The sequence below is a fragment of the Argopecten irradians genome, chromosome 10 (assembly GCF_041381155.1).
Source record: "Argopecten irradians isolate NY chromosome 10, Ai_NY, whole genome shotgun sequence".
NCBI lineage: Eukaryota > Metazoa > Mollusca > Bivalvia > Pectinida > Pectinidae > Argopecten > Argopecten irradians.
The window spans coordinates 36,891,749-36,906,461 of record NC_091143.1 but is presented as its reverse complement, the minus strand read 5'-3'; the positions used below and the strand labels follow the sequence as shown (position 1 = coordinate 36,906,461).

General features: G+C 35.6%; 1 protein-coding gene across 3 annotated transcripts in view; it reads right to left on the bottom strand.

The window, feature by feature from the left end:
* The window catches only part of LOC138333804 (uncharacterized), a 33,012-nt gene extending 25,452 nt beyond the window's left edge, over window positions 1–7,560 (bottom strand). For all 3 annotated transcript variants that reach the window (XM_069282412.1, XM_069282415.1, XM_069282413.1), the window contains exon 1: window positions 7,390–7,560. The gene's annotated coding sequence lies outside the window, so the exon portion shown is untranslated. The remainder of the gene's footprint in view (window positions 1–7,389) is intronic.
* Between the last annotated feature and the right edge of the window lie 7,153 nt (window positions 7,561–14,713).

Sequence of the window (14,713 nt, the reverse complement as noted above, 5' to 3'; positions counted from 1 at the left end):
TGGCCTCGTCTCACACTCGACCCTGGGTATTGGCTCGTCTCACACTTGACCCTGGGTGTGGCCTCGTCTCACAATTGACCCTCGGTGGTGTGGCCTCGTCTCACACTTTATCCTGGATGTGGCCTCGTCTCACACTTGACCCTTGGTGTGGCCTATACTACACACCCATCATCACTACTGACCTGTTGGACCATCCCTGTAGGACCATCCCTCTCTCCACAAAAAACTATGGTCCTATGCGTATCACTAACCATTAATGGTGCTGCTTAACGTGTTTCATATCTGACGGTGAAATGTTATTTTTATCCAAGACTTTGAATAAAAAATACGGATATGTCCGGTCACTGGTGTGCTTCCCTATAATCGTGGAGGGAGGGCAGACACACCATGGCTTTCTGGTCTGGAATTTCGCACATTTTTTTCCTTAACGACGTATCCAGATATTGCTAAACTTTGGGAGTAGCACTCACCTAGTCGACTTTTCCGCACGGATTCACTCGGCTGATTTCCACTTTTTACTGAGCGTTCTTTACTGGTTTCCTATTAACATATCGGCACATAACTTCACTAATGATATGTGATATTGTAGACATGCAGTATCTATACACAGGAAGAATTTCACAGTACCAACTATCTTTATCCAATTCACCGAGGAGTGGTGGTTAACTACTATATTTTTACCAGCGGAATATCATCATTTTAAAATAGGTGCATTTGCTGTAGAAATATATCGTAAGCTATTGGCAACAGAATAAAAATCTCCCAACAGCCAAGGTAACTAGTATTCATAAATTGACCAGACTGATACTGGGCTTTATTCAATTTTAATTTAACCATTCTTGTCACTATTGATTTCTAATTTTGTTTGAAAATTTTGTGAGAATCCGCATAAACAGAATTTCTTTCATACTTAGATGAAACGAAAATGCGACGTCGGCCGGTGCTTAAATAAGAAAACTTATTGAACGATTTTAATTCTTTGACATAACTTTTCGGAAAATTAATAACCTTTAACATTGTTGCACAAAAGACTTCAAGACAGATAATGGTGTCGTCTTCAGAGCTTCAATTGGCGCCCATGATTGCCATAATGGAGAAAAAGTGAATGATGAAAAAGACAATTTTGTACCCGCTCGGAAAGCATAGTTGGCCGTGTACATATATTCGTTCCAAAATCAATATACAATGACCCCTTTTCGGCGACTTCTGTTTCTTTTTCATTGGGTACATTGAGGACAACTGCAATCTGCCATTTCGTTATTTCCCTCGTAAAAGCTATATCTATCGTACAATGTAGTATCGTTTATTCGGTGGCGGCGAGAAATAACGATGATTATCGTTTTTTCGATGTGATTGCTGTATATTGTATTGTGGCTCTATGCCATACACAACTGCAGCCAATGTTTTGTTTTACATATAAATAAAACAAGAGGCCCATGGGCCTTAATGGTCACCCGAGTTTGAATATATAATGAAACAAATTAAAGACATATAAACACTATATACTGGGCCTTAAAGTGATTTTATAAATTTGACTTTTTAGTCTATGAAGAATACTTGCTTCCATCAAACCTGTGAACGTAGAAGAACATTTTTTTGAAATTTTAGTCATTTTGACCCTGTTTGGTCCCGCCTCTCTGGTCCCCCAGGGGGTCAGCGAGGACCGATATGGATGTTAAAATGCTATCTTAGACTAATAATTCTAATCAAGTTTGACTCATTTCCTAAAAAAATTGAGCAAATAATGTTCATAAATGCGTTTTTCCTGTATAAACTAAAGGAAACTTGACTCCTCCCCAGGGGGTAACGTGAGACCCCAGGGTCATATAATTCACAATTTTTATACAAAATACCTTAAGACCTTTCCATCTATAAAGAGTATTTCAGTGGCGTAGGAAGATGAAACGTAATGGGGGGGGGGGGGGGGGGGCAAAGGTCCTCAATATTTCGTAACCCCCCCCCCCCCCCCCCGCGCCCCGCACCCACAGGAGATACTCGATATACTTTTTTCATATATCATTACATATAATCACTGTACACATCTATAGACAGTGGCGTCGCTAACAGGAAATTAATTTTGGGGTCGGGGGGGGGGGGGGGGGGGGGGGGGGGGGTCCCCCAGCAAAAAAAAATATTATTTAGAATGGCAGAGATGAGTTTTACGATGCATTTTGTTGAATTAGCGAGTGCCTTAAGCGCGAGATTTTCGTGTTTGGGGGGTCCGAAGGTTTCCCCCGGGAAAAAAATATAAATTTAGAATGGATGAGATGAGTTTTACGATGTATTTTGTTGAATTTGCGAGCGTCGTAGGCGCGAGATTTTGGTGTTTGGGGGAAAATTTTTTACTATTTAGAATGGCTGAGATGAGTTTTACGATGCATTTTGTAGAATTAGCGAGTGCCTTAAGCGCGAGATTTTCGTGTTTGGGGGGTCCGAAGGTTTCCCCCGGGAAAAAAATATAATTTAGAATGGATGAGATGAGTTTTACGATGTATTTTGTTGAATTTGCGAGCGTCGTAGGCGCGAGATTTTGGTGTTTGGGGGAAAATTTTTTACTATTTAGAATGGCTGAGATGAGTTTTACGATGCATTTTGTAGAATTTGCCGTAGGCGCGAGATTTCGGTTTTTGTGGGGTCCGGGGGTCTCCCACTGAGAAAAAATATTACGATTTTGTATTTTGATGATTTTTAAGCGTTCTTAACATGGTAATTTTTTTAATTTAAAGTTACCTGCATTTAGAAATGATAATTGTGAGTGTCGTCTTACCATTATGCAACCCAGCTCGATCCGAACATACCGGATTCACACCATCGGCACATTGTTGTGTAACCCAAAATAATAATCAACTGATTGTCTTATTAAGACATATGAACAAATCAATCTTTTGAGAAGCATTTTTTGAAATAGTATAATCCCTTGATAGACATTTTTAGTCTAGTTCGTGTGTAATGAATTTTCATTATTAAAGGTTTGAACATTACGTGCTTGAATGTTTAAGGAAACGCGCCGCGCAGCGAAAATTTTCTAAAAAGAAGTTCAAAAATGTGTAGGAGGACCCTTTTTTTCTTTCAAATGTGCATTTTTAGTACATTTCACTCGGCGAAAATGTGTGAGGGGGGGGGGGGGGGGGGGGGGGGACAAAAAAGACATGTTTGCCCCCCCCCCCGTCCTGGGAAACGGGGGGGGGGGGGGGGGGGCGGCGGCCAATTGCCCCCCTGCCTTCCCCCCCCTTCCTAAACCCCTGTTAATTTGATTCTACATGTTATTGTACCATTTCCAGAATTTTTTCAGATTTTTGAAGTTTTAGCCTATTTGACCCTTTTCAGCCTCGCCCCTCTGCCCCTAGGGAGTCGGCCAGGACCAATATAGATATGATATCGATGTTAAAATGCTATCTCAGCTAATAATTCTAACCAAGATTAACTCATTTCCTATACAAATTGAGTAAAAATTGCTCATAAATGTGTTTCCCCTATATAAACTATCGTAAACTTGACCCCCCCCCCCCTCCCCAGGGGGAAACAATAGACCCCATGGTCGTATAATTCTCAATTATTGTAAAGGACCTTAAGACATTTCTCTCTATGAAGAGTATTTCGAGGGAGTGTGATGTCATTCGAGGGTGTGTGATATATTTTGAGGGGCGTAGTGATATCAATATGCGGTATTTTTTATTTCGCATATGGATAGTAGGCCTACATGTAGTCTGGACTTCCATCGTACATCAGTAACTCAGTCAGGAGGCACTTGGAATCTACGCCTAACTGCTACATTGGGTTTCTTTTATGAAAAAATTAATCGTAACACAATACGCGAAAGAGTTTCATTCAAATTAATGATTACATTATATTAGGCCTAGATCGATTAGAGAAATATACTTACGAGTCGAACCCGCATTACAACTACAGATGTGTGGTTCAGCAAGAATCGATGACGTAGTGCACAAAGTCGGTATTTACTAAAACACGGAACGACGGAATGACGGAAACCGGAACATAATAAAATGCGGAATGCGGATTCACAGTATATAGGCTATACACTAAAATGCGGAATGAAAACGAAAAATAGAAAAAAAAGACAAAAACAAATGAGATATGCCTTAATAAGTTCATTTTTGGCTAGGCAATCTCTGCATATAATTCCATGTTTCCTTTTTTTGCGTTTGTGCTAATCCCAATGCATAACATTTATATTGTAGCCATTCGGTTTAGTGTGGATCTAATTATAATATACTGAAGGCTAAACGTATTAGAATATGAAATACATTTTGGTATTATTACTGATTTTTAAGTCAGCTAGAAACAAAAATATTAGCAATATCAATGTAAAACAGGAAATTGCTGTATTGAAATATTACATGTTTCTTTTTTTAAATACACTTATCAAAAACAATGAAATTTTATAATCTTACTAGACCTATAAAGTTGAATTAAAAAAAGCAACTTTTAAATGTCATTTTTTAATGATTTGATATCATTTTATTCGACTTTTTACAATATACATGTGATTCGGAGACCAAGAGAATAAAGTCATTGATGTCGCATTTATGAGTTTACAATTCTTTTAAGAAAATATTTTGGATTTGAAAACCAAGCTATACTACATTGTAGTTCATGCAATATAGATAGAACATGTTAAAGCGAATTACACCATGTATCATCCCGAACGACAGAAATTAGCATACAATGTAACTGTCTTGTGTTATATAGCCCATCCCTATATACAACTGTGCATGTCTGAGCACCTAGACATTATTATCATAATTAATGTTAATTAAGGGAATTTGATATCTACATTCATTTGTGTATACAGGACTCGTGTATATGTCTGTATTGTTGAACTTAAAGCCACACTACACGTAACTATCAACAAAAATTCAAGTTATATTCGACTCCGATCTTTTTAGTATTTGTAGATGTAGTTGAAATTAAGATATGTTAAAGAATATTTATAATGCTTTTTTAATAACTTTGGTACAGCAGTTGTTTAAAGTCGATACATGTAAACATGCCTTCGTAGTTACGGTGGTCACATGACGTTTTCGGCAACGACGTTACAATGTCGGCTAACTTCGGCTTGTTTGACTAAGTGGGACCCACATAGCGATGTTTAATATTTATTTGATTTTCATCAAAATATTCCGAATCATAATCGCTCATCTTGACTTCGATTTAGTCCTGTCTCTGCATGATTTACAACAGGATTTTTTTTTCAATATTCTTCTAAATCATGAAAAAAGAATAAGGAAGATACGGATATTGGGCCTTTAATTAATTCTTTAAATCGAACAATTATTAAAGAGACCTCTTCACACAAGTCTTTGAGGAATGCGATAAAACTACCGACAGGAAGGTTTTCAGTTCAGTGGACTCGAACTCCTGTCAATTGTGGCCGCCTATCAAAATTAATTAAAGTGTGTTTTAGCATTTAAGTAAGTTAAGCACCAGAATAACAAAAAAATACGCACAATGTCTTTCATGATAAGCCATCGGCATACATCTGTACATTACTTAGCATATATGTATTGTTATTGTAATTAATGTTAATTAACAGCAAATTGATAATTATATACATGTACGTATGGACATAGATAAATACAGGTATTACATTTCATGATTGTTTAAAGTTACCGTGCCGCTGAAAATTTCAAGCTATAAAAACGGAGAACGTCTAAATGCTACTTAAATTAAAATATTCAAAATAAAACTTATATATGCATTTGTGTCTGCTTATGTGGATGAAGCAATATATATTATTAGTTATCGTGCCGCTAACTGACGGGAAAACATTGTCATTATTTCAAGCTATATGTATAAACACCGAGAACGGATTTATCATACTTAAATAACAACTTAAAACAATTGTGTCTAACTTAGTGTATGAAGCATGTTTTTTTCTTAATTAATTCATTTATCTGATCTTCGGTCTATAGCTAAGCCATTGGGTTGTAGACCACCTTAACTTTATAATCAGACTGTCACATATAAGATTCATAGATTACAAAATGTTTTTACATTTGTAGCTCCGGCGCTCGTTATATACATAACGCCGGGGATTTCTTTTTTATTTTCAGACTGGATCATGCACCTACATGTAATACCCCCATACAATACACTCATGTCGGCTGAGGATGTTACAGTAAGCATTGGACGTCTTTCAGTTGGCTTTCATAACCAATACGAATGCCAACTGGACAGAGGTAAATTCAATGAAGCGCTGTACAGTTTGGTTTTAAATTTGATAACAAGCATATGAAGAAATTTTCGTCTATAGTGAATAAAGAATTCATTATCGTCAAAGACGGAACAGACATGTCAGCTACTATCTTCGGTAATCGCTGACACGACAATTGTGACGTCACAATGACGTAATAATAAACGGATGACAGTCCATAGACTGATACTTGCCAACTGCGCTTGGTGATTTTTATTTTAAAAAGTAGAGCTGTAGTGGAAATTTATTATTACATCACTATCCATGGAATATAACCTCATAATGTCACTGAGACCACATTTAAAACCTTTCTGACCTCGGGTAGAATATCCCTAACTTTCATATTAACATAATTTTGAGAAAGGATCTTATAATCTAATTCACGAAAAGTATACATAAAAAAGCAAGCGCCTACACTTTGGCCAAAAGCGAGAGCCAGTATGTTTGACGCCTTATCATGCTCGCGTACATGTACATTTATGTAACGCATTTTGTAAACCCTACAGGAATTTCGAACATATCCGAATAGCGCTTCTAAATATTAAAAATTCTTTTTCAGTTCTATAACAGTTTTATGAACTTTGTTTTTAGGAATAGTTCTTTGTTTGGACGTCTACAAAGGGTCATGTAAGGACGTGCAAGGTCTATTTGTGGAGGAAAGCCGGAGTACCCGGTGAAAAACCACCGATCAGCGGTCAATTCCTGGCAACTGCCACAAATGGGATTCGAACTCGCGACACACATGGGATTCGAACTCGCGACCCAGAAAGGGGGGGGGGTGGGGTCTTGTGGTAATATGTCGGGACAATCGGCCACCGACCGTGGCCCCATATCTAAAAGATGTATGGACATCGATATATGCCTTGATACCCCCGACACTCCGTAAGATCATTTTCCAATTCAACAAAAGTATAAACCTTTGATAAGTGACTTATAGTACATGTACCTCCATTGACCATTTTTACGATTGTTAAAGCAAAAAAGTTCTAACGAATGTTCGACTTTGGATGCTGGATAAATACTTGTCAAGGAGGTCCCCTAATTCACTGTCTTTATGATCATTGAGGAGTTGTTTCTTACATTGTATGTAAAAACCCGCTAACCCTACGCGAGAACACGAAAAGGCGAGAAAACTAACACGAAAACGCGCCACAAAAGACTGTTTAAAAACTCACCTTTCTGTGTAACTTTTTTCGCCTTTTCGAAATAAATCTGTTTATAATTACTCCAATATCTTACACATCCTCCTTATAAATGTAGACATCAGTATACGTAGCGCACACCTGGCTGCTATGGCAGGTAACGAACTCAATTATTTCACCAAACACGAGGAAAATATTCAGAAATTCATGTTTAAAGTTTTAATCTGACACTAGCAGGAAATATCTTTATCCTTGTAGTGGTATCGCCATATCGATTTACCCTTGAAACTTTTGAAGGTCAAACATGAAAAAGGTTTCAAGTTTATTAGAAGCAGGGAACTGCTGGTCTCCGATAATTTAAGTTTGAGTATAGAATATATGTTATAATGAGGATGACACCGACACCGCCAACTTGTAAATGTGCAACCAGGCGTGACATACACATATGCATGCATGGACACATAAAATTGGCATTGGAGCAGGGAAGTCAGCTCGCCGCCCGTAACTTAAAAAAAATACGGTAGTGACATTCTTTGGACATGAGAAAAGTGCTGAAATTCTGAATAATATTAGTTTTACGAGAGATTTACACCTTGATGACCGTCGATTAAAAATGACCTTTAGAATGTCATCGTACAGTTTCTCCATTTCCCTCATTTGCATATCTTTTCTAAACAATATCTATTTGATATCTAATATCCAATACATTAAAAAAGTATTAAAGGGTTTTACGGGAAGTTAAAATCAGCAAGCCAACTGAACTCTTTATCCTATTAATGAACATAACAATGGTATACACTGTACGTAGATTACATTGTCGTGTGATGTTACCACTGTATAATCAACGGTATAAATATATTACTATCCCCTCTCTCCTTCTCTCAAAACATGTACAACCACATGTACTTATATACATGTACAATGCATGTCATTTTGGGTTCCCTCTAATGTTGGCAATTATAATTCTGTAAGGAGTATTGTTTGTTGGTTGATTAAAATTTCGTCCTATCAAAAGTAGCTATTTTGTAAAAGGAGCGGTTCGGTGTGGCTTGTACATGGTATTAAAGTTGTATTGCTGCTAAATTCACTGTAACGATATGTAACTTAAACATTTGATATTTAAACATTGAAATGTAACTTGATGATTTAGCTCCCCAAAAGCATATGTCGGCCTATAAGAGAGCCGAAATCTAGGAATCATATATTCCTGGTTTTGAATAAAGCGCCTTCAATCACCGCCATGTTCAGTGACTTCGGATTCGACACGACCTGCACGTGGTGAGCCATATAACTAGCTTAAGCGCACATGTGTTTGTTTACGTTTTCCTTCTGGCTTATATGAGCAAATCATGCTGGTATATGTCCACAGATAGAGTATTTGAAACATCCAATTTTAGTCCTAAGGCCCGTTAGTCCGGAGGCCCAATAGTCCGAAGGCCCGATAGTCCGAAAACATATAATATGACTGGAAATTATATGCGAACAGTACTCGAAATGAAACAAACGTTTATTACAGTTTTTGATTGCAAAAGATTTGTTGTAAATTTACTAAGGTACACTTACGAAAAATGAAAATATACAACGAAATGTTGCAAATAAAAAAAACCCACATGATCTTGAAGTACGTAAACGTACCTGATAATAAAGAGTATACACATTTTATATGTACAATGCAATCCAATCTAACATCCCCCACCCAAAAAAAAATCATTATACGGACCATATCCGTCATTAAGGTACAATAAACAATTCAAAGAAAGGGGAAGGAAACGCAAAAATAAGTCGTTAAATACATGTACATATTGTACAATATAACGACATTTACAGATATAATAAAGGTCATTTTTCGGTAAGGTTTGATTATATACATCATTTATTCATGAAGCAACGTTAATCCTAATGCAATCAAATTATAGTGTACATAAGGCTTACAATCGGACATCTTAAAGCTTGTATGTTGGTAAGATAATTCATAGAACGTATGCTAGTGAGATATCTTACAAAATATAGTTTTGATGTAATTTTGACCTTGCAATGCTCCATGAAGAAATGACAACTTGCCGTCCATAGAAATTGTCAGATCAGCAATACAACTGTACGATAATTATAACAACTCTATAACTTGCAATATTTACTAATTTTCGGACTAACGGGCCTTCGGACTATTGGGCCTTCGGACTAACGGGACGTCGGACTATTAGGCCGTAGGGATATAAGGGTGTCATCGTTATAATGGTTGAAGACGTGAACGTTGATTTACTCCCAGAAACTCGCCACATACATGACATACGTTCATATTCCTTTTCCAATGTCATTCACCAACCTTTACATGTACATGTACATGTAGGTCAAACAAGCTCATCGTCACTAGATCCCCGTGCTGGTCAGCCATGCGTGCGAAATAGAGCTTTCCGATGTTATTGAGATACAGGTAGCTCCCGATAGAAATTAAGCTAAATGTTCGATCTGGTGTTATAAAAATGCTGATTACCAAAACTTAAATGATCTTATACTAAATACTGACTGGCAGTTGTTATTTTAAGACACTCAGTCATATAATGATAGGTGTAAATTAATTACCTTTATCTGAAAAATACTTAGATTATGCTCATATTTGTATTCCCAGTAAAAATGTTAAAGACCTAGTGATAAGCCGTTGTTTACATATGAATTTCGACATGAAATAACAGTGAGAAATAGGTTACATAAAAAACTTTAAACGTTGTTTCTCCTTGCTAAATTTAGATAAATTTGAAAAGCAAAGAAATCATGTCAATGATTTAAAACGCAGAACCAGGGAAATATTTTTCGCTTATGTAAATGGACTACTAGAAATTTTGCCAAAGACAACCAATACAGTGTCTGCAAACTTGTCCGTAATTTGATAAAGGTTTCTGATACAGTTTCTATAATCCCCTCATTAAAGATGCTCCTGTTTTTGATAGTGAAAAAATACCATTTGTCAGCGGTGGAGCATCTTTAAACAGATTCTGTTAAAGATGTCATTGTGATAGATAATAAACGAAAAGCTAATGTTTTAAACGATTACTTTGTTTCTATATCAACCTTATGTGATACTGGTGTTCCCTTGCCACATGTTAATACCAGAACACAAAGTCGTATCGGCGATATTTTTACGCATTCTGATAATATCGATATTCTTAATTCCCTAGATATACAATGTGCATGTACGCAAAGCTATCGGTTTTAATAAAATAAGTCATTAAATGTTAAAAATACTGCTGTTGAAACTTCGGTGACTCTTTTTTTTAATTATTTTTAGAAAATCTCTTGATGAAGGCTTGCTCCCAATATATGGAAAAGAGTACTTGTTTTACCAATGTTTAAAAAAGGTGATAAAGAATTCCTCAGTAACACCGCCTTATATTTTGCGATATATCGAAAACATTTTATCTTATTTTACATGCAGGTCTTGTTCATAAATTAAAATCCTTCGGAATAATGAGTAATATTTTAAACTGGCTGGCAGATTACGTCTCAAATGACAGCAACAAGTCTATATTCATAATGCCACCTCCTCTACAAAAAGTACCAATGCTGGTGTGCTCAGGGTTCTGTGCTGGGTCCACTTCTTTTTCTGCTGTATATAAATGATATAACAGACAATCTTGATAGTCTCTCTAACCACCATTACGCTGATGATACTTCATTCACTATCTCTCGCTGTCAACTATTGAACTTGAAACAATTACTAACCAAAAAAAAACAACAAAAAACAAAACAAAAAAAAAAAAAAAAAACAACTCACAACTGGGCTGAAACTTGGCTTGTCAAATTCAACCGCAGTATAACTAGATTTAATATCAAACTCGAAGTTAGAATTTGAAATGAGGATAGATTCAGTCTTTTCTTCGGAAATATATATTTCCGAAGATTACCGGAAATTTCTCCGAGGGGATCCGATTGAGTAGTAACAGAATATATTAGTGTAAAATTTGTTTGTGAAATAAAAGCTATATAATAGTATAACACATGCACAAAGTTAATTACATCTAGATACATGTGCAATCTGGAATCAAGTATAATAATATATTTTGAACAATAATCTTTGACCATACCATATGGTTTTGTGAGTATATTATGTTTGATTAATGTAAAATTCTATGTATATGTATATACATGTACATCAATATTTACCGATTCATTAATTATATTATGGGTAAAATAATACCTCAGCCGCTTCCTGAGTAATAATATTTGATTGGACCCTTTATTTTGATACAATAATACCCGAGTAATAATATTTGATTGGAACCTTTATTTTGATACAATAAAATATACCCGAGTAATAATATTTGATTGGACCCTTCATTTTGATACAATAAAATATACACGAGTAATACTATTTGATTGGACCCTTTATTTTGATACAATAAAATATGTCTAAATTTAATGCTTTACTAAATCCACTGTTAATTCTAACACTGTCATTACATGGTCATTTCTTGATGCTAATGTTTGCTGGAATAACTAAGGGAACAGATGGTGATTTTTGTTCAACAAAGTGCACTTACACATATCTATATTTCTATAGATTTACATGCATCAAAAATAAGTTTGAATATTAATATATCGCTTTTATAGGACCAAATCAAACGTACGTTATTGAATTATACATGTACGTTACTGTTTAGGTGAACTTCGATAAGTTATCGTATTTCAGCAAAATTTTTGTCTTATGAGAATTACGGTTATCCATAAAACGTATTACGGTCAACCGGTTTTGAAATCACATTAGATATTACGGTCATCTCAGCAATATTTTTCTAGCGCTTCGTGAGTCAAAATTAGTTGCTTTCACAAATATCCGAAATGATATATAGATACAGCAGATACAGATAATTCTCTGGGTACCAATGGAATCCCTTCGTACTTATCATAAAATAGCAAAATCAGCCAAAGCTGAAGTGAAGCGATTAATCTTCGGCATCCATGTTTTGATCGCGTTACCAGCGTGTGGACAGTGACTCATGCACAGGGATATGAGAGTTAGTTACAGTAAATATACCCGACCGAGTGCCCATACACCATTTTGGGGTTTAAATAAAAAAGGTAAATTTTATTCTCTACATGCTGTATTATAAATATAAATTTCAACAACTTTTAATATAGACCCATTAAACGTATTCAATGGTCAACGCCACTCTGTGGGTCCAAATTGATATAAACTGTAACAGATTAGACTCGACCTCTGTGAACTCGTGTGTAGCGATATGTACCTTATTGACATTGTATAGACTTACATCAGCTACATGCACTGGGACTAGTCTTAAAGGGACATGAACCTTAAATAAGTTGTTCTGTATGCTTAGATATGGTTTTCAGATGTTTATTGAATATTTTATCACAATGATTGGTTATCTAAAACGACAGGAAAACATGGGGAATACCTACGTCAAAAATGATAAAAATAGACCGACATATTCTATTTTTGGAACACAAAACGAAAGCTGGCCGAAAGCGAGGTTATAATGAACAATTAACAAACTTGCTAACATGACACGGAATATTTGTTTTCCACATTTTAAGATTATTTTCTAATTTACGATGGTTGACAAATCAAGTTTAAGCCATATTTGTTATTAAACAATTTATATATAGCGTAAGAATGATAAGTCAAAAGTCAAACGAGACTTTTCATTCGACAGGGCACCACGAAGTGAGGTTCCTGACTTATTGCACATATGTACATTACGCAAGTATAAAGTGGGAGGTTGCTCCCGTCTCTTGCATTTCAGCGATCCATTTATATTTACCTAATTTTCAAATCGCGCACGTAACTGACTCTTGACGTACATGTACACTGTTTTCTATCAGAATTCGTTTGTGTTCGCTTCACCCACGTGTTGTTTACATTTGTGCAGTGCATTGTGGGAGTTCAACACTACTATACTATCGTTACAAAATTCGACCTTTTACTTAGTAAGGTATCTGACACGTCTTAGATATGTATTTTACTCAAATTTACATGGTTTATTTAGGTTCATGTTCCTTTAACTAGCTAACTCTTGTACTTATTTTATTTGGTTCGTTTAAGGGAGGATTTTTTCAGAGGTTACCAGAGACTGTCTTCCCTCCATTGACTATATTTAATACATGTAGTTTTACAATATACGTATCAAGGGAGACAACCCGTCCCTCTCTATAACATTAATCTAGGGGAGCCAATCCAACCATTTATAACATTACCTCCTGTTTAAAAGATAATGCTTTATTTTTTTTCTTATTTCATTCTAGTATCATTTCATCATTACAGTATATATAAATATATAATTACATATACTTATATACCTACACTTTTACTCACTTTCACACTTCCATTCATATTCGCCTAGAGACGCTTGTGAAGGCAGTAAGGCCTTAAGACGAGGTCTAGTGTTTCTTCTTATATATATATATATATATATATATATTATATCCATCTTTCCATACTTTTGTTACAGTAGCTTTCATTAAAAAAATAATCATAATCTTTATTGTAAGTTTTCAGAATATATTCCACACTCATTTGCTTTCATTCTCTTACTCATTCATCATGGTTTTACGATAAAAACATAAGAATCATTTCTTTATGATTTTAAGTTATAATTCTTTAGTATTGTCACTGTATCGTTTGGAATATATTTTTTTGTGAATTTTGAATCAAGGATCTTTTTATGATGACATCTAATCTATTATCTCATAACAAATGTCTTGTTATCTATACAGGTGGTCCTGAGATGAATTATCTCCCCTTCATTGGCAATGGTGGGATCTACCTGTCTAGCTGACCTCTCCTTTTGAGCAGGCTTGGACTTTCTGGCAATTTCCTGTTGATGTATAGGTAACTAGGATACTGTTCGTTTGTACTGATGTTGTTATTGATAAATTTCCTTTGTGAGTGCTTGTGCTTCACCTTCCTGCACAAAGCACCACCAAAAGATACCAGTTTATATTGTTTAGTTTTCCAGCTATGTTCCTCAGAGTTTGAATAATGTTATCTAGTTTTCCCTCAACATTCCTTCCAGTATAGTATGGTATGTTGACACCGATGGTAGAATAACACCCCGGTGTCAAACTACCATGGCCATGGTGATATGACCCCCTCCCCAATTCAATTATTTCTTTTTACTTTTCAGTTGACATCCAACTGCCTAAAGTTACAATTATATATTTTATGATTAAAATTAATATTTAGTGTAATTTATAGATGTTGATGACTTAATATCACTTGAAATTATAATGTATATGATTTGAATTTATCTTTAGACAGTATCTTAAATGTCAATTAGAAAGAAATAATTGGGAGTGGGGAGGCCATTTCACCATGGCCATGATATTTTGACCCCCCCCCAAC